Here is a 20,472-nt window from a genome sequence, read left to right as displayed (position 1 = left end):
TTGGTGCATTGAAGAGGGCGGGGTTCTAGAGGGTTCCCACGGTAAACAATCGGCCAGGTCTTTAGTTCAGCAGGGCAGGAAGAGCCAGCAAAGGTTGTTATTACAGTCACAGTAGCAACGCGCGAGCCGTTTACCTCTCTTCTGCAGCAGTATACAGAAAGGACCCAAACTCCTCCATCCTGAAATTCTTCTAAAATTTCGTGTGGGGACGATGCTGGGCCGACACCTCGTACGATACCCTTGACACATGCAAGCTGTTCGGGAATGAATGCTTTCACTGGCGGTGAGCTGAAAATTTTGCACTGAAGCAAGTCTGGTACACAAGCGATGTCTGAGGATTTGCACATAATGCCTCGACGGCCAAATGGACGCACTTCAGAGATCTGCAGATAATGGGCTTTCAGTGATCTTAGCTCCTGTTGAATTAGTTTGGGGGTTTTCATTTTGATCGCACCCTCTCCGATTGAGACGAGAGCCGCAGGAATTGCATCAATGCCATTTTTTTTTGAGGGACTCAAGCGGCAGGCTTTGGGCTGGCAAGCTGGCAAATCAAGCTGCCAACCCTCCACCTGGGGAGGTCAACGACATCTCTCAGCAGCATGCACCCTCAGGTTCACATGAACTGCGCCTTAACCTACGCCTTGGCCAAAACCCCAAAACGGAGTACAGGCTCAACAATGATGAACAAGCCGGAAACACCAGGAGAAGCAGAGAACAGCAGCAGTCAACAAAACACGTCAGCCAAGCAAACATCTAATTCTTCGCACCGCTCCGAGTCAGCGCTTCTTCTTCTCTCCTCATGTCAAACCAATTCCCAATCCATTTTCCTTCCCTTAAAAAAAAAATTGCCGGGGCTATCTGTTGCCAGACCGTCGTCGTCGCTTCCGATGACGCAGTTGTTGCGATGCGCGTCTTTTTAAATCTTTCCTCTTCTATCTTTCAAATCTCCTACTGTCTGCACGAGGTCGCGAAAGTGGCTCAGATTGAGCCAGTGGGCAGGCCCATGCGCTTTCCTTCCCGTTCTTCCTGCAGTCCCAACAACAACCAGCAACACGCGGATATCGTTCTTTACCTAGGGCCAGAATTAATCTCAGTTGTGCTAGTGATTCCGTCTAAACCTCTTTAGAAGGCACCTTGCCTAGACAATACAAAATTCAACCTCGGAATCCCACCACCCGTCGCACATCACACCCTCCTGCGCAGGACTGTAGCTTCCTCCTTGGACCGAAGACACGAATTAACGAGGACGCGTGAGCCGCATCAGAAATCCATGACTAGGTTATTACATGGACTCTCGTGGTGTTGCGTGAGGTAGTGAAATGAGACGACAAGAGGACTTTTCTATCTCTTGGCAAAGCGTTCATTACTGCTAGGTGTTTTAAATTTAAATTGGTCTTTAGGAGATACTGCGCCATTTCATTTTCCTGCTCCATTTTACTGTTTTTTCGTTACGAGGGAAAAGATTTAAATTTTTTTTATTTCCAAAAACTAATTTTCAATGTTTTTCTCTCGTCCCTTACGGCGCGGTTCGGGTGTCCACCGAGATATGTGAAACAGGCGTCATTTTCTTTCCTTAAAACCAATTTCCATTTCATTTTTCTTCTATTAAAAAAAGTTGCTGGTGGTTAGCTCTGGTTAACCCTGGTCGAAAGTGAAAAGCTGTGTCTCCCTGGCTACGTTTGTAGTCCAACGACTGGCGGTTTCCACAGATAGCCATACTGACACACACAGTAGTATAGGCCTTTTTTGAAGGAAAAAGCTTCTTTACATCAACTTTTCGAGCCATCAGCGGGGCTGCAAGTTTGACCTTGAATGCAGCTAGAGGTCACGGTGGCCGCAAGTTTTTCCCTTGAATGTAGCTAGAGGTAAAACCATGAGCATAACTGGTGGTAGTCATTTAATAATAATAATAATTGCTTTTTGGGGAAAGGAAATGGTGCTGTAGTGGAGGGCTCCGGAACAGATTCAACCACCTGGGGATCTTTAACGTGCACTGAAATCGCACAGCACATGGGCGCCTTAGCGTTTTGCCTCGATAAAAACGCAGCCGCCGCGGTCGGGTTCGAACCCGGGAACTCCGGATCAGTAGCCGAACGCGCTAACCACTGAACCACCGCGGCGGGTGTGGTAGTCAGTTTCGACACGAAACATCAGCTAAAGCAGCACCACCAATAGCAATTACACCAACTATACGACTTTGATCTTCATCTTTGGCCTTGACCTTTGACCTCCGGTCAAGCGGGAAAGCATCTGCCAGCTTCGCATGCGCTGGTCATGAAAGTGGGTTCTGCATAAAACGCCGGGTTAACCCGTAGACATTACTTATTGTGTAAATAATTTGTGTATACTACCTCTCCTCCTATCCTCTCTTCCTGTCCACACACCTCATTGATTTTATTTCTCCATTCTGCCTGCTATCCTTTATTTCCGCTGCCCCAGCTCAGGTGCTTCAGTATCGATGACCGATGCCGGAGCTAGCAGATATCTTTTCTGTTTTTTTATGATTTGAATAAAAACCCCTTACTACTACCACTAAAACGCCGGTGCACTTTGATGCGTTCAGCGGTATGCTAGATGTCGTCGATGCGACGCCTGCTGTGGAGTCACTCTAACCACGCCCATAAGGGAAGGAAAATGAAATTAAAATTGGTTTCGAGGAAAGGAAACTACGTCTGACACACATATCTCAGTGGACACTCAAATCGCGCCCGTAAGGGAAGGAAAATGAAATAAAGTTGATTTTAAGGAAAGGAAATGACGCCTGTCTCGCATATCTCGGTGGACACCCGGACCGCGCCATAAGCGAAGAAAAAGTTGGTTTTAAGAAAAGAAAATGACGCGCTGTCTCATATTGCTTCATATCCTTCCCCAGACCCAGTAGGAGTGTCATTCCAGGCTAAAATCAGAAATTCAACTGCAAAAATAAAGCGGAATGAGAAAGTTGCCTGCACCTGCCAAGCATCAACAGGCTTAAACCAATCGCAACTAAAATAACAGGGCCCATTCCGCCAAAGAGGCTAATTTTGTGGAAAAAGTCCAATGGGAAAAATAAAGCGGAGCACCGTAAACCGGTGTCGGAAGGGCTAAAACGAGCACTGAGGGATGACGATGCTTCGCAGAGCTCGTTTTTTTATTAAAGAACGCTTTTATGAAGAGCGATGAAGGTGTCAAGAACAAAATAAAGAAAATAAGAAGGAAAATAAAACAATGACGATGAAGACAGAGGAAATATTCATGTAGGAAAGGCAGGAAAAAATTCTTGCAGGCGCAGAGGCGTGAGGCGGGCGAGTTCTCATGCAGATGACGGTTCATGATTGGTAGAAGACATGTGCAAATGATGACGGGCGCACCTGCAGGCGAAAGAAAGGTAAACAAAGGACAAAGAGAAAGCAAAAAAACGGGAAGAAAAAAATTTCAATGACGGTTTGAGCCTTTCCTCGTAGTGAAAGGTGAAAATGAAGAAGGCACGGGCCTGTATGTATGTCACTCGCACCGTTAATAAAACACTAATTAAAATAATTAAAGAAAAAAGTAATTAAAACTTTAAAAATATTAATAATAATAATAAACACTAATTAAAATAACATGTTATAAACAAATTATAAAACACTAATAAAAATAACATTCGCAATTAAACACACTGATTACAAAAATAGAGGACGCTTAAGCTTCGCCTTTAAGAGTGGAACGTGACAGCGTGTTGCAGCACTGCCAGGGAGTCCACGGAACGCCATCACCCGTTCGGCGCGACGCCTTGCCCGTTAGACAAATCGCTCTGCTACATACGGTGAAACAGACGCTCGGAGCGGCAAACCACGTAGAAGCGCTACCAGGCGCCTTGCCGAAACGCGCGGGACTCAAGCTGCAGTCTTAGTTCGTCGGCACATCGTCGTCGGCACATCGTTGTCGACAAACCTGATGCCATGAACGCCAGCATAGCTTCCGCCCCGAACGAACGGGCAGCAAGCCGCAAGCTTCGTGGTGAACGCGCTTTGGGTGTGCGCTGCGTTGTTCGCCGCTCACCGCGTGATTAATGCGTGCCCGCGCGGCCCCACTGCTCCGGAACGAGAGATATGTGAGACGCGTCACTTCCTTTCCTCAAAATAAATTTTCATTTCATTTTCCTTTCCTTACGGCGCGGTTTGGTCTCCACCGAACTATGTGACAGGCGTCTTTTCCTTTCTTTGCGCCACCGTCGCGCGCTATCTGTTGGAGCAGGGGCGTAAATTGCGAGGAGGAGCCGGAGGGTGACGCCGACGACACCGACTTTTCTGCGACACGAGCTCCTTAACGCTGTCGCGTTAAAAAACACCGAGACATAACCGCTGGAAAGGCGGACGTATATGCGTCCACCTCTGTTGGTCTGTAAATGTGCCACGGTCACCCTTGAACCATTCGAATGACAAAAAACGGCCGTAGCTTAGCTTGGTTAAACCTGGTGATTGCGAAGCAATCGTCCAGGTAGCAAAACGCGTTTTTATTTTTGTTGAACATGGTTCGAGTAGACCGCTTTATGGGGTTGGGCGGCGTCTTTGACGGACCGCCGAGACGACGGTATGGCTCGAACGGCGTGCACGACGTGGCTTCACACCCACTTTTCGTGAACACGAATCGACCGTTGCTACACGTCAAACCGTCCGGGCACGGGTAATCCACTGGAAGGGGTTCCCACGTTACGGCGTTGTCGCCGAAAAACTTAAAGTCGTCGATTCCCTTGGCGCGCCAATGTTCGAGCAGCTTCTGATAGGCGTATTTATTGATGTAGTAGTAAATGTTGCGCCCCTGGTGAGAGGAGCGGGAGTTAGGCCGCCGTTGGTGGCTACCGCCTCGCCTCGCGACGGCGTGAGATGGGGCCCCGTTTTTACACAGCTGGTGTGACGTCACTCTAGGTCACTTGGTGTGACGTCACGCAGCGAGGTCACGCTAAAGGTCAATGGTGCCTACCACCGCCTCGCCACGGAACGGGCTGAAGTGCGACCTAAAGTAGTATTGCTTCGCAATAAAAATGATGGTACCGTTATCTCGATATCGTATAATTTGGAAGCGCCTCTCTCACCACGGCAACGATCCGCGTGAGCAAAGCGCGGCAGCGGTGGTCATCCAGCCAGCGACGCCCCACCACCGTGTGCGTCTCTCCCGCAAACGGTCGCGGAAGGCGCGCGACAATGTCGCGGGTAAAAGTACAGTGATTCAAATAATGAACGACGTCGCCGACGGCGTGCCCACAAGGAAACACCAAAGACGACGCCAAGCCAAATCTGTGCAAATACGTCGGAAACCGACCGTGTCCGGTTAAAATTGCGACTAATGGCTTCGGCGGCGGAAACTGATCGGGGATGTTGAGAACACAAGGCACCCAGGCGTAAATTCCAGTTTGTTCGTTATTTTCCAACCATCAGTATTGCCACTGGATGGCCTCAACCGATTTTAGCACTCTGCACACTCGACAAATGCGACAATCTAGACAAGTGCGACTTCCTCACCCGAGATGACCAACTCGTTTTGGAGGCGACCACATCTGCACTCTCGTTTCCGAACACACCGGCGTGTGCCGCCACATGAAAGAGTTCGACCTGACGCACTGACAGTAGGTCAGTTAGTGGTGATTTGATCTAAAAAATCCTTGCGTCCCTCGTTTCATAGGTCGCCAGTGCTGCCAAGAGAGATAGCGAGTTCGTATAAAAGTGGACCGGGATCGTCCCCCGCAACGACGCCACATATCTCAGCGCCTCCTCAAAAGCATTTACCTTGGCGCAAAATGCACCGGAAGCGATCTCTCCTCTGAATCACCCCACCCGCAAGATGCGACCGGACGGAGACATCGCCACAAAGGCAGCACCATCTGTATAAGGATCCATCTGTATAAACGTGCACGGCAAGCAACGCGGCCAAATTGTTTTTTTTGGGGGGGGGAGGAAATGGCGCAGTATCTCTCTCTCTCGCATATCGGCGAACACCTCAACCGCGCCGTAAGGAAAGGGATAAAGGAGGGAGTGAAAGAAGAAATGATGAAAGTGGTGCAGCAGTGGAGGGTTCCAGAAAAAAATCAAGGTGCGGAGTTCCCGGGTTCGAACCCGACAGTGGCGGCTGCGTTTATATGGAGGCCAAACGCGAAGGCGCCCGTGCGCTGTGCGATGCCAGTGCGCATTAAAGAACACCAGGTGGTCGAAATTATTGCGGACCCCTCAAATACGGCACCTCTTTCTTCCTTTATTCTTTCACTCTCTCCTTTATCCCATCTCTTACGGCGTGGTTCAGGTGTCCAACGATATATAAGACAGATACCCCTCCATTTCCTTTCCCCCAAAACTAATTATTATTATTATTATTATTATTATTATTATTATTATTATTATTATTATTATTATTATTATTATTATTATTATTATTATTATTATTATTATTATTATTATTATTATTATTATTATTATTATACAAAGCGAAAGATGGCGATCACTGTGTTCATTGGCGCTGACAATGTTCTAGACGGCGATGGCTTTGAGGGAAGGATGGGTGCATAACTGGCTCCCTGGATATGCGGATGCCTCATTCATGCTTTGATACATGTAGAGAGAGATGTGGACTGAATGCATTAGCGCTAACAGCGTTGTGGCTGACGTGCGGCACTGCAGCAACAGCTAGGCCGCAGCGTTCATTTGGTGGCCAATTTCTCGCGGTCAGCCATTAACTGCATGCCACCTCCCAGGGTGGCAGGGAGGGCTCGCTGCCTATCCAGAATGCGGAACGCAATCAAAGCAGGCTTTTGCAGTTGGACACCAACGCCACGTGCATGAAAGCGAGATTAAGGTCTCCATTGAACCACGGAGCCGATTGTGCGCCTTTCCATTTCATGAAAATGAACGGCCTTTGCAAAGTTGTCCACGCCAATGAACTCTATGAACGCAGTCAAAGGAAACGGCGCAGTAACCACCTCACATATCTCGGTGGACACCCGAAACGCTCCGTAAAGTAAGGGATAAAAAAGGGAGGGAGAGAAGAAAGAGAAAACTGAAAGTTGGATTTTGAGGAAAGGCGCTGCGCTGCGCAGCGGTGGAACACCTGTGGCTCGGTGCTACTAGTGGCGGATGCCCAGTAGTGACTAGGGAGCGAGAGAGAGAAATATCTGCGGCGAGGCACGCGTTGTGATATCATGTGCCTCCTCGGAGCACCGCCACGGCGAACTGCGAAGCTTTCGCTTTAATAATTTCGACCACCTGAGGATCTTTAACGTGCACTGACATCGCACAGCACATGGGCACCTTAGCATTTCGCCTCCATCGAAACGCAGCCGCCGCGGTCGGGTTCGAACCCGGGAACCCCGGATCAGTAGCCGAGCGCTTTAACAACTGAGCCACCGCGGCGGATCAAGCAGCTGCATCCGCCACACTCAGATGGACGTGCCGGAATTCAGGAACTTCTGCAGGGTGCTGGAGCGTGTCGTCGAATGGCACCGTCACTTCTGATGCGCGAAACGACCTCTCGCCAAAGGAGGCCTCCAATCCAATCCCCGCGTCAACAGCGCAAACTTTGCACCCAACCTATCAAGGTCAAACTGCAGAGGCTGTGCCCCCAATAAAATTTGGAGTTCCTTTTTGCTCGTAGTGGTGTAAGCGCGCACCAACGCTAAAAGCGGGGCCCACTGCACCGACACCAAACGAGCACGCAAGCCTGAATAGGGACTCTGCGTCCACCAAACAGGGGACGCATACATGAGGGTGGGCAAGACAACCTGCGAGTAAAGCGCCCGCTGTTGGTTGGGAGCCGGGGTGCCGCTAAGCTGCAAGAAAGAACTCAGACGGGCAGAGAGCAACTCGGCATGCTCCTTGAGCTGATCCCCGCGAGCTATGGAGGTCAAGGTACGGTCGAAGACCATGTCCAGCAAGCGAACGGATGGCCTTGACTAGAGGCGGGCTCCGTCCAGGCGTACGGCGGGCGGCGTACGTCCCATTCCCCCACTGAGAGGGGAACTGAGAACGCACACACTTTTCTCTCTACTGATGGACACCCTCGCCCACGTGGCCACTCGTCCGGGCGCACCCTCCGCCAAAGCCGTGATCTCCTTTCTGTTTGGCGCAAGCACAATGGCGACGACGTCGTCAGCATAGGCCTGTAGCTATGCGCCCTCTGGCATCGGCAGCTCAAGCAATCCACGCACCACGATGTTCCAGAGGAGCGGTGACAAGGGAGATCCCTGCAGGCTGCACGAGGTGGGACACGCGACCGCGTCACCCGCGTGAGAGTGGAAGACCACCTCTCGGTCGGACAAAAACGACCGGAGCAATGCGCAGAGGTTTCTCGGACACCCCCATTGGCCAAGCGAGCTCAGCACCAGGGGGCGCCACACACTGTCAAAAGCCGCCCTGAAATCGATGGAAATGAGCAGCACGTGGAGGCCGTCCGCGCGCAACACTCGCAATTCAGTGACCAGCGCGTAAAGCGCCTGAACGGCGCTACGCTGTCTCGTGAAGCCGAATTGATTCCAATGTAAAAAATTTTGCCGCGTCAAGAAATGGTAGAGGACATCATACAGGAGACGCTCCAGCAATTTAATAATAATAATAATAATAATAATATTGTTATTAATAATAATTGGTTTGGGGGAAAGGAAATGGCGCAGTATCTGTCTCATATATCGTTGGACGCCTGCACCGCGCCGTAAGGGAAGGGATAAAGGAGGGAGTGAAAGAAGAAAGGAAGAGTGGTGTGCCGTAGTGGAGGGCTCCGGAATAATTTCGACCACCTAGGGATCTTTAACGTGCACTGACATCGCACAGCACACGAGCGCCTTAGTGTTTTGTCTCCATAAAAACGCAGCCGCCGCGGTCGGGTTCGAACCCGGGAACTCCGGATCAGTAGCACTTTTCAAAAGACAGAATTCATGACAATATGCTGGTAGGACGTAGTCGCATGAGGCTGTCTGCCCGTCTTCAAAAGAAAAAATGTGCGACCCTTACGCCAAGTCACCGGAAAGGGAGAGAGCCGCACGGCCGCAAAAAAAAAACGAAAATGAAAAACCGTGGATGCATGTTCCATAATTCGCGGACCACTTTCTTGGTGAGCCCGTCCAAACTAGACGCAGTGCCGTTCTTAACCTCGGAAAAAGCCAATTCTAACTCTCCGTAAGTGAACGGAATGTCGTCCGGCCCACCCAACGTTGAGTCTGCCGCGGTCGCACGCAAATTGACATGAATGGGTAAACCCAATCATTGGTCGTCCGAACACACCTGACAGTTTAAAATTGTTTGGGCAGTCTCCAACAAAGATGTAGTTAATGACCCATCCGAACGCTCCGCTGGTGGCACACTCAACGATGCACGCAGACCTTAAAATTGCGGCCAAAAAGTCTGCTCTTAATGAGCATCTCTCTAGTTGTGATTGTCGTGCGTTCGCAACGTTTTCCCTAAATTCCTTTAACGCCTCGTAATAAATGTGGATGTAAAATTTCCACAATTCATACTCCTTACAGCGCTGAAATCATCTCCGGAGAGCGCGACCTCGGCAGCGCTCAGCACCGAGCTCCGGAGGCCACTAAACACATAGAAACCGTCCCTCTGGCGACCCGTATCCGGCCTTACAGTCGATTTTTTTCTGCGCGTCTTATTGAAAATGTAGTGAAATCTCTCCACCTCCAAATCCAATCCGCTCGCCGAAGCCAACTGAGCTTCGGCCACCGCATCAAAGAATGAAGACTGTTCCATGGCCCTCAAGACTCTCGTTGGGCCGTTGTGTATTAATCTGCGGTTTGCGTGTGTAGGTTTCGAACCGAATTTTGCCTCAATGTGCTTATGTTCCCAGAACGTGGCGGTGTCAGCAATCGTCCATTGAAAACCCGCCAATGCCAAGGCGGGACTGTGCGACGTCCGTGCACGTTAAAGATCCCCAGGTGGCCGAAATTATTCTGGAGTGCGCCACTAAGGCACCTCTTTCTTTCTTTCTTTCTTTCTTTCTTTCTTTCTTTCTTTCTTTCTTTCTTTCTTCTTTCACTCCCTCCTTTATTCCTTCTTTTACGCCGCGGTTGAGGTGTCCGCCGATATATAATACAGATACTGTCCCATTTCTTTTCCCCAAAAACAATTATTTTTTTTAAATACCTTGCAGGCCCGTTGGCATTGTGTAAGGGAGGCGGCTAAACATCAAGACCAAATTTAAAAGGGGACAAGCAAATACAGGGAAACAAGGCACTATACATCATCAGTAAAAATTTGGAACACCTAAATATAATACAGAACAGTTGACATAGGAACACAGAAATAAGAACGCATGAAAACTTAGGCTGAAACTTCAGTCTTGCCGAATTTGCAAAGTAGAGTTGACATGTAGCTCGAGTGTGCATGTATTTCATGGGATCCTCACACTAAGTCAAATATCAGTCACCTTGAAATAATACAAAGAAAGACAGTTAGATTTATATTTAATAAAATTAATTTGGATTAGCTCAGCTAATCATGGATATACAATGCGAAAGCGAGATTGAGGTCTCCACTGACCCACGGAGCCGGTTGTGCGCCTTTCCTTTCGTGAAAATGAACGGCCTTTGCAAAGCTGTCAACGCCAATGAACACTATGAACGCCGCCGGCTCACTTGTTTTGTTTGGTTTTTGAGGAAAGGAAATGGCACAGTAACAGTATCACATACCTCGGTTGACACCCGAACCGGTTGACACCCGAACCGCGCCGCAACTAAAGGGGTAAAGGAGGGAGCGAAAGAAGAAAGCGAAACTGATAGTTGGATTTTCGAGGAAAGGTGCAGCGCTGCGCAGCGGCGGGACACCAGTGCTCGGTGCTACTACTGGCGCATGCGCAGTAGTGACTAGGGAGCGAGAGAGAGAAAGAAACGAAAGGTCAGGCGACGGAGTCGGCGGCGGCCACCTGCGCCGTGCGTGACGTCACTCGTGCTCCGACATACGCCGGCTCGCGCGAAGCGAGGTGTTTACTAGCGTAGTGATGCTGTTCGCTTCAAAATTTGCACGGACTCACTCTCCCTGTAAAATTATGGCAGATAATTTTATACCTACCCTTGAATCACGTCTAAAGCAGTTCAGACTTGAATTCCTTTCCCTCCTTCTTAACAACAAACTTCAAATGAATAAATTACCTTATATAACGCCTGCATTAACGCACCACACAAGACATCACCATCCTGACTCGTTCACACCTTATTATGCTCGAACTGATTCTTCTACATTTTCCTTTTTTCCTCGGTCATTATCGGACTGGAACCATGGTTAACTGGCTACAGTTTGACTAGTAATTGTATAAATGTGTACTTGTCTGTTCCTGTTTTGTTCATTATTATTTGTGTTTATTCTAATGCCTCTAAGCTTGGACCCAAGGGTCTGCAGTATGTAATAAATAAATAAAATAAATATATGCTCTCTTGTGTGAGCGCCTTTAATGTCGTCTAGGGCAAGCAAGGTATTTAACAAATAAAAAACGCCTACTACTCTGTGTGTTCAAATATGACTATCTGTGGAAACCGCCAGTCTCTCGACCACAAACGTAGCCAGGGAGAGGCGGCTTTTCGCTTTCGACCAGGGTTAACTAAAGCTAAACCCTATCCTATATCTCTATCTCTCCTCCACTCCACCAATCTCAAACTCCGCCCGATCCGACTGATCTCTGCCCCTGCGTACCCATCCCATCTAAGGAACGAGGCGGCCCACAATTATGCACGAGGATTCGTCGACCGGGATGTGGTGACACCCGTCCTGCGGACGGCGAGAGATCGTATGGTTAAATTTCATGACATCACCATGCACTACCGCTTAGTTAGGCCTCTATATCTCACCGCACATATTTCTCTCACCAAACCCCATGAAGTTGCATGGAGGCAACTCCAAACTAACACCTTCCCCAACCCCGCGATATATTCCCGCATATACCCTGGGGTCTACTCCTCTTCCTGTAAACCATGTGGCCAATATGCCACTCTATCCCACATAATCTGGGCTTGCCCTCGGGAGTCCCCTTCTCGAGCTTTGCAGCTCTCGAATTTAGACAAATGGGAGGCCGCATTGCTGAGTTCCGACTCGAACATAATTGTTTTTTGCGAAATGAAATCGTGCAGTGTCTGTCTCAAATATCGTTGGACACCTGAACCGCACCATAAGGGAAGGGATAAAGAAGGGAGTGAAAGAAGAAAGGCAGAAAGAGGTGCCGTAATGGAGGGCTCCGGAATAATTGCAACCACCTGTGGATCTTTAACGTGCACTGACATCGCACAGCACACGGGCGCCTTAACGTTTTGCCTCCATAAAAACGCAGCCGCCGCATACAGATCCGGGTTGTGAGAAGAGGCCTAGAAGTCGCCGAACGCCACGGGCTCATGGCGACGTGCCGGAACTATAGAGAGTTTTAGTTTCACGTACGTAGAGGCTTCACGTACGTAGAGCTCTTACGGGTGACCAGTGCGCATGCGCAGAACGCAAAGGGTATGCGCGAGTCTCACGTACGTACGTGAGATTCGGATTTTTACGTTGCGGTCTTTGCGTTGCTTGCGTACGTAGCGTAGACAAACATGGCGGCACCCTGCCCGCCGCTTCACGGCGATAACAGCTTCGTCGCTAATCCCACGAGGCGATATCGTGTTCTAAACTTGTATTCGCCTTCGATTTGCCCATTCTTACCCTCGCATAAGGTTTCAAGCGACAAATAGCTTTTGTTTTTCAGACAGAACAGCGATTTTTCAGCTATTAAGGCTGACGAAGTAGCGTTGGTCGTCCTCATAGCAACGGTCTCGCTATGAATGGCTTGGCTTAAAGACTTGTGTTGGATGATTTAGGCTACAACCAGTGTCTGTGTTTCTTAGTAGATGGCGCTAGGCGTAATGCGCAGCGTGCTTCGCGTACGTGTAACTATAAGGATTTCAAACGACCTACGTGCACGCTACGTAGACTTCTCACGTTTGCGTACGTGAACCCTCTACGTACGTGAAACTAAAACTTTCTTATAACTCCACACCGTCTGCTACTTTTGTCAACGAAAAATGTTAATCCTCCTCCTCCTTCCTTACGGCGCAGTTCGGGTGTCCACCAAGATATGCGAGACATGCGTCTTTCCTTTAATTAAACTGTCCAACAGGTAAAGCTTCGCGCAGAACATGCGATGGCGTTCCATTCCGTGGACCGCCCCCACCCCTGGCAACACTGCAGCATGCTGTCGTCAAATTTTTTTGTCATTTTTGTTTTCGTTGTTCATTTTTTATTCTTGGTTTTCGTTATTTTTATTTTCTATTTGTTTGTTACTTTTGTTTCTATTTGTACTTTCTGGTTCATTTCATTACATATACGTTGCTTAAGAAATGTTGCTTAATCAACTTTGCTTTTTTGTTTCATTTCTCACACAACTTATCATTGACAGTTCAAGCGGGCAACTTCCATCTACAACTTCCGTCTACAGCTTCCGTCCACCCCACTCATGAAACAAGAAAGGCTTTCGCCTTAATAGGGCCAGGCAGAACTATGGAGTAGCGCGGTGGTAATTTCAGCATGTATCAGCAGAGCTAAACACGTACAAACGTACAGCGGCAGCTTCTTGACCTAAGCCTAAACGTTGCAATAATTGCTCTGGAAAGCCAGCCGCATAAAGGACAAAGGTACATACCTGGTTGTGCCGCTAGATGTGGTCCTTTTTGAGTGAAGGCACGGGCACCACCGCTGCAGGCGAGGCGTGGCGCTTCTCGGTTTGCGCGCGGAGCGGACTGTATTCCTTTGGACACCGAATCTGTGCCGAGGAGAATGAAAGAAAGAAGTCTCTGAGGTCTGCGCCCAGGCACACGCTGCTAGTACGTTCCATCCAGCGAACGCCGACCTACAACCAGTGCGATCACGAAGCAAACTGGCGCCAATTGACACTTGTGAGATCATAAGTAGCCGAGCCGCCTACCGTCGCGAATTTTTAACGCGTCCCTTAGTGCAGAAGGCGAATGGTATCGAAAAAAATTGCGAGACACTTTGGCAACTCAAGTGCTGAGGCGCGAAATCCGACCATTCTGTGTCAATTTTCACTATGCCGCGACGACTTCCGGTGGATGTGACGTCACACCATTCCTGTGGCTATAATGATACCCAAAATACGCAATTTTAGGGATTCTTAAGTGTTACTTACGCCTAATTACACATTTTTTTATCTAATTTGACAACAACACGACGTTTTTCTGATCATTCTGTCACAATTTTCACTATGCCATGACGACCTGGTGGATGTGACGTCAGACCGTTTTCTTGGCTATATTGATACCCAAATTATACATCTTTCGGGGATCTTAAGCTAATTACGCTTAATAGAAATTTTTTTTTAACTTGACACAAATACGACGTTTTTCAAACCATTCTGTGACAATTTTCTTACGCGGTGACGGCTTTAGGTGAATGTGATGTCACACTGTTCCCGTGGCTATATCGACGGCCGCGCTATTTTGATGCAATTTCGACATTTTTACCTAAAATTAATTTACTAATTACTCTACAGTTCTCAAACTTGTGCTCTAGGTTTATTTTCCCCTCCTCTCTCTGAAACAATCATTCTCTTTCTGCTATCTTTATTAGTGCCGGCACCCTCTGCGAACGGCAGTATGAGCCATTAAAGGCTTTCGCCCTTAAACACACACTCAACACGAGTACATCACTACCGGTTAAAGAAAAGAGTTCACCAGATATTGAGCGTCCCAGATGAAGCGGGGATGCCTTGTAGACAGGACGGACGCGGGTTGATGAACTGCGACGCGTCGCTGGAAGGAAGGGGCAGAAGAGAGCCAGCTGGTAGTATGAGCGGAGAGGACCATAGGAAGACGCCGGTGGACTCCCGTCAGCAGTCCCACTAACTTGGCAGCAGCAGGAGAAGCATATCCTGGACACGTCGTCGGCGTCCCCAAACGCAGTATGCTTAGTGCAGGAGTGCCTTATCTCCATATTCCCGGTGGCGAGCGTGCGTGGGAGTCACGTTCACCGCTGGCGCGGGGGACGAGGAGGGATACCAGTGTATCCCACAACTTATGGCTTCAGCATTCCTTACCCTTTACCCTTTTTCCTTTCGCCCTTTCTCCGATCTCGCCCCCATGCTTTTTCTTTTTCCGTTATTTTCAGTTATCTTTTTCAGGTACTTTGTTAAGTCATGCTGACTACATCGTTACCTGAGTTTTTCAGGCGAATGCAGCCAATCATACCCAGCCACCTGTTCCAGCTCAACATACAGCCTTTCATGCCCATGCTCCCAATCTCTCCACTCGCCACACACCGAGATTCCTTTTTAATTTATTTCTTCTACTTCCAAATATTACACTGAATGTTTCTGTGGTGAAGCAGAGCCTCTGCAGAAGTGTTTTCTTCGCCATATCACCCTCTGTTAGCTTTGATGCGAACATTTTCCCGAAAATTGCTTAGGCCTCGCCCACCAGACAAATATCAGGGCTTTTCTCTCAAACGATGCAAATAGGCATTCGAATTGTCATGCTTATCGTCGAAAGCAGCCATGGGCATCCTTGTACCAGCAGATAGGCGTGTCGCCAGAATACCTTACGAAAATCTCGTAGCCTTTTGCACCGCTCCAACGCTAGCGTTTGCTAAGCATAACTCGAGCTCAAGCACTTCCTTCTCCGGTGCCTTTCTCTCTTCTAATTCTGCCGTTAGTTTAGTCTCACTAAAAGCGCTTCTTTATGCGCCAACTCCTGTTTGGTCTAAAACCCGTTTGCCAAGCATTTCACCCCTCAAAAGCCGAGCATCTGGACAGCGGAAATCTTGTACCCATTAGAAAACCGGTGGGCGCCCTGTGGCACTGGAGATCGAACGCAGCACCTCCAGAATTTGAGGCCAATGCTCTGCCCCAAGGCCATCGCTACTGCTTTCGTGAACTCGAGCTTTTCGAATCTCCACATATGCGTCTGGATGTCCATATCTCTCCTTTAGCACGAACACGAGCTCGTTGACGTTAACGCTATGACAAAAAGACGATGAGCATCCTGCCAGCCTAGGAACAAAGTTTTCGTTACATATCTATGCCGTGAATAAACAAGGCACGGAGATGCACGTCTCCTAAAACAACGTTTACTGAAACGATCAAACACAACAAAACTGAAAGGAAAAGATTTACATCATATAAATATACTAACACAAATGAAGCAGATTGCCCGCACGCCGGCGGTGTTAAGAATTACGCCAAATAGTCTTAACAACTGTTATGAAAACTCCATATAGCAATCGAATGATTAATAGTGCAAACAGTGCAGTCAGTACTTGATGTGCATGCGTGTGAACTACGTCGCTCGAGGTGACCTCGCCGCGGCTGATCGTTGCCGGGATGCGTCGGCCTATGAGGGCTTCCTCAGTGCATGTTCTCTACTTCGCATTCAAAACTGGAGTACACCCCCCCCCCCCTCCACTTTTTATTCGAGTGGTTTCACGGAGCGGACGTCGTCGCATACCGTCTTCCTCCCACTACGGGTGCATTGCGCGCAGGTATCTTCAAAGCCGTGGACTCGGATACAATTGCTGTCCAAGGATACTGCGCACCCACGCGGTGTTCTTTTTTCCCTCTCCGTGTAAACAAATGTTTGTTCCGTGCGGACGTCCTTGCTTTACGCCCTCTTTCGCTCCTTCCACGTGGCCACGCCGGTTGCGACTGCTGTATGCCATAGTTTTCTTTATTCGCTTCCTTTCATGACGCGGCGTCTCGCACTCTCTCGTGACACCTGTACGAAGTTGGACGCTGTACGGAGCACTTCGGCACAGTTTCGCGTGCTCAGGTGAATCGTGCCATATTTGCGGTTAATAGTTCGGACTGTGGGAATATACACAAGCTGGATATGCTGCGTGGCATTGGCGCGTTTAGCGTCCAGATACAGTACCTTGACGGGCCAATCAGCGCACACTGGCACACCAAAAAAATATTGGAAAAACAGCGAATCGGCTGTACAGCTCTATGCTCAGACTTTTCACTGTCACATGGTCTATAATTTTCGGCTAGGCCCTGTTACTTGTTTTTATTATGTTAGGCAGATTATTTATTTAAGCAGGATCTCTATTCATCACTTCCTCATACTTTTTTCCAAGTTTTGTAGCGATAGCTGCATTACGGTAGCATTCCAAGCCTTCAGCGTGGCGGCGTGAATGAACACGTGGTTCTTCACGTGGTTGGTCACGTGACTAAGTTCCACTCAGCCAGCTGTAGCTTTCGCCTCACTCCATGTTTAACCAGAGCTATATCACCGCCCCTTTTTTTTTAGGGTTCTTCAATGGAAAATCTCATTTAGCTGTGTTTGTCAGGGCAGTAGTTTTTTCTACAATACTCTTATACTCATTTTCAAGGAAATGCCTGTGCAAAGACTTGATTTTGATCCTTTTCTTTCTAATCTTATTTATTGCTCAATACACTTTTGATTGCCAGGTAATGGTGTCTGTCCTTGCAAAGATGCAAGAAATTGGCGGTGGTTTAGCTGTGGATAAACCTGGAGTGAAAATATAGCTACAGTTGGCCGAGTGGAACTCGCTCAGTCGAATTACAAAGTCAGCCGTTTGCCGCTACGTTTCGCTGGGTGTTCCTTCTTCCTCTTCGTCCCTGGATTCACTCTCTCCCCCTCTGCACTCCTCCCCACTCGGTTCCGCCGGCGCGTCGCTCTGCTGGCAGCTGCCACGGTGGCCACGGCGCCGCCACGCTGAAGGCTCGAAATGCTAGCGTAATGTAGGCGCGTGGCGCGCACACCAGCTGCGTGCTCTAACGTCTCTCCGCACATGCGCACAACTGACGAGGCGGGCGACGTCTGCTCCGCCGTCCACGCAGCAGCGAGGCGCACGGCGCGCACACCAGCTGCGGGCTATGACGTCACTCCGCGCGTGCGCACAGCTGGCGGAGCGGTGGTGCCACGACTCAGCGCGCAGCCACGCTGACCTCGTGAAGTGGCTGGCGCAGTGTAGCGATCGGCACAAAATGTTACTTTCACTGGGAATTTCTTGTGCAGGCCATAAACAGGAACATTGCAGGTGAAGACTTGGCTTCAGAAAAAGATCATTTTTATGCCATCTGTTAACTGCCGCCTTTCATATGTTCATGCAACGACACATTGCTTCATCAGTCGTAAGGAGGCACTTCTTATCAGGTATGCCTTGCACCAGACCTTGAAAAAACGAATTCTTTACACATCTCAGACTCAAGGCTACCTCACCAGAATACACTGTGTCGAGGCACCTCTTGAAATGTTTTTATGATTCAATTAAGCATCATATGAAAAACTAGAATGATGGACCGGTATTGTTCGTCAGTTGGTTCGCGGAAATCTCAATGCTGCCAATTGAATTTTCGTCGCAGAAAAGAGTATGAACAGACCGACTTTATGAAGGAGTGGCACTCCCTCGTGGTGATGTGCTCAACCTTACCGCCCGTCTAGTTCCCTGTATTTTTGAGGTAGTCTTCGCCGCAGTTTCCTAAAGATTTGAAAATAGTTGATGTAAACAGAACATTTTCCAGTCTAAGAAAAGCTGTATTTAAAAAATGGATGGCGGTATAGCCAAGCAAAAACTATTCGGAAAAAGCGCAGTTTTGCAAGTGGACACCTCCGCCATGTGCCTGAGAGCGCGATTGAGGTGTCCATTGACGTAGGGAACCTCCTATTCCTGTCTTCAACTTTTTCATCGTAAATGTCACTTTACCCAATGTACGCTGGCGTCATTTCCACTAGTGCTATGTTTCTGCCACATCGCTGGCCACACCAACGCATTTAGCGCAAATCTTTCTAACACTACCTCCACGGTGCTCAAAACGCGAACATTGGTTTCATAGTATCATTATTGATGAAGGAGACCACGTACAAGTCAGAGCGCGAAAGTGTGTTGCACTTTAACACGAGACGTTATCGGCTGCGGCGGCAGCGAAGTGTTCTCGTGCTGTGAACGACGAAACTGATTTGTTCGCGCTGACCCGGGTTCGAAGTGCCCAATGGTTTGCCCAATGTCACCCTCAAGGTGATAGTGAACACAAACCGCTGAGCCGACCTGACCTATGTTAAGTGGTGCTGTCACACTAAAAGAAATGCTGTGATGGCGCAGTGCCCAAGTTAAGTGGCCACCGACGCAGATCTGTTCCTGCCTGCAGGACTGGCTACGCCAATTCCGGGGAATTGACATTTTTCCTTCTTTCCTTGTAATATGGTCAATGCCGATGACGTCATCAGGTGACGTAAGTTTTCTGTCTGCTTCTAATGTGCGCTGGGTTTCATGATTGATGAGTCATATAATGCTTTCACCTGGCTTGGCTTAATAACCAAAAAGCTCGAAGCCTCTACTTCCCCCCTCCCTATAAGTTTTCGGAGCTACCGTGCTTGAATAATTTTTGGGTTCACAAGAACTGTGTCTCATTCACGACTTCAAAAGCCGTGGCAGGCAGTCAACGCATTTTTCCAGAATGGCTTGTACCGCATAGCTATCGTACTAGCCATAAAATAGTCTCCAGGACGTGGAAAACGCGATCCAGGCGCAGAGGTAACACCTTGCGACGAATATTTGCATTCACTGTAGCACTCTGGACCTCATGAGTCCTTATAGCACTTCCGAAAGTGTGATTTAGATGACCTGTCTAATAACAGAGCTATAGGTTTTTGATCACTGTTATGCGTCCTGGAGACATATGTGCCTAGTAGAAAGTCCCACTTCGTCCCACGCCTTGCCGTTGTCGTCGTTTTCATTGGGGGAGGGGGGGGGGCTGTGCTCTGACCATCCCATGGTCGTACCCTCCGGTCGCTTGTTGCAGTTTTTGCTTTCATACGGTGCGAGGCAAGATGGGGATAGGTGCCAAGCACTTCGAAATGCATATAGGTGGTACACGCACTGGCGCATAGCCGCGCCGCTGCCTACTCCTTGGTTGAGATTGAGGTGTTTAATGTACAGGTGGGATTAGCCTTGCCTTATCTGCCGGCAATTGCTCCACCGCAGCGTCCCTTCGATATTAACAATGCCGCATCTACCCCGCTAAGCGCACAGTCTCTTATAATAGCACACATTCTCTCCCGCAGTCACCATCTATGCACACAATCAATCCACACAGTTCACATCACAGTCCACTCCAGAAGTCACCATCTATGCACATATTCAGTCACAGTAGAACATAGGCCATTGTAGTGCCACACTCCATACACACATTCACTCACAGTATAAAGTAGTCCACTCCGGAAGACACCATCTACGCACACATTCAATCACAGTAGACCATAGTCCGTTCCTGCTGTCACCATTTAAAAACAAGATCCGTGTTCTGCAGAAAGGTTAAAAGAAGGCGTGCATCCTCCCTTCTGCATGTCTGGTTTCCACTCGGGTAGACAATGTCCTGCACTGTGCTGTGACGGGTTCCTGTCTTCTTGAAGGAAGCGAACGTGACATGCCTTTCCGCGTTGTACTCTGGACAGTACATAATATAATGTTCGATATCCCCGCACACACCACATAAAGAGCAGAGCGGAGACGATGCTATGCCGGTCTTATGCATCCATGC

At 48.7% G+C, this 20,472-nt stretch overlaps 1 long non-coding RNA gene across 1 annotated transcript; it reads right to left on the bottom strand.

Annotated features, from left to right (window-relative positions):
* Positions 1–3,168: 3,168 nt before the first annotated feature.
* On the bottom strand, positions 3,169–13,999 carry LOC144094762 (uncharacterized). Its single transcript, XR_013306563.1, has 3 exons — positions 13,885–13,999; positions 13,603–13,722; positions 3,169–3,350 (listed from the first exon to the last, which is right to left on the bottom strand). It is a non-coding gene; the product is annotated as an uncharacterized LOC144094762 (long non-coding RNA).
* Positions 14,000–20,472: the final 6,473 nt, after the last annotated feature.

This window comes from Amblyomma americanum, chromosome 6, assembly GCF_052857255.1.
Source record: "Amblyomma americanum isolate KBUSLIRL-KWMA chromosome 6, ASM5285725v1, whole genome shotgun sequence".
NCBI lineage: Eukaryota > Metazoa > Arthropoda > Arachnida > Ixodida > Ixodidae > Amblyomma > Amblyomma americanum.
Note: the sequence above shows the minus strand (reverse complement) of the source record. Positions and strands in the feature narration are given on the sequence as shown.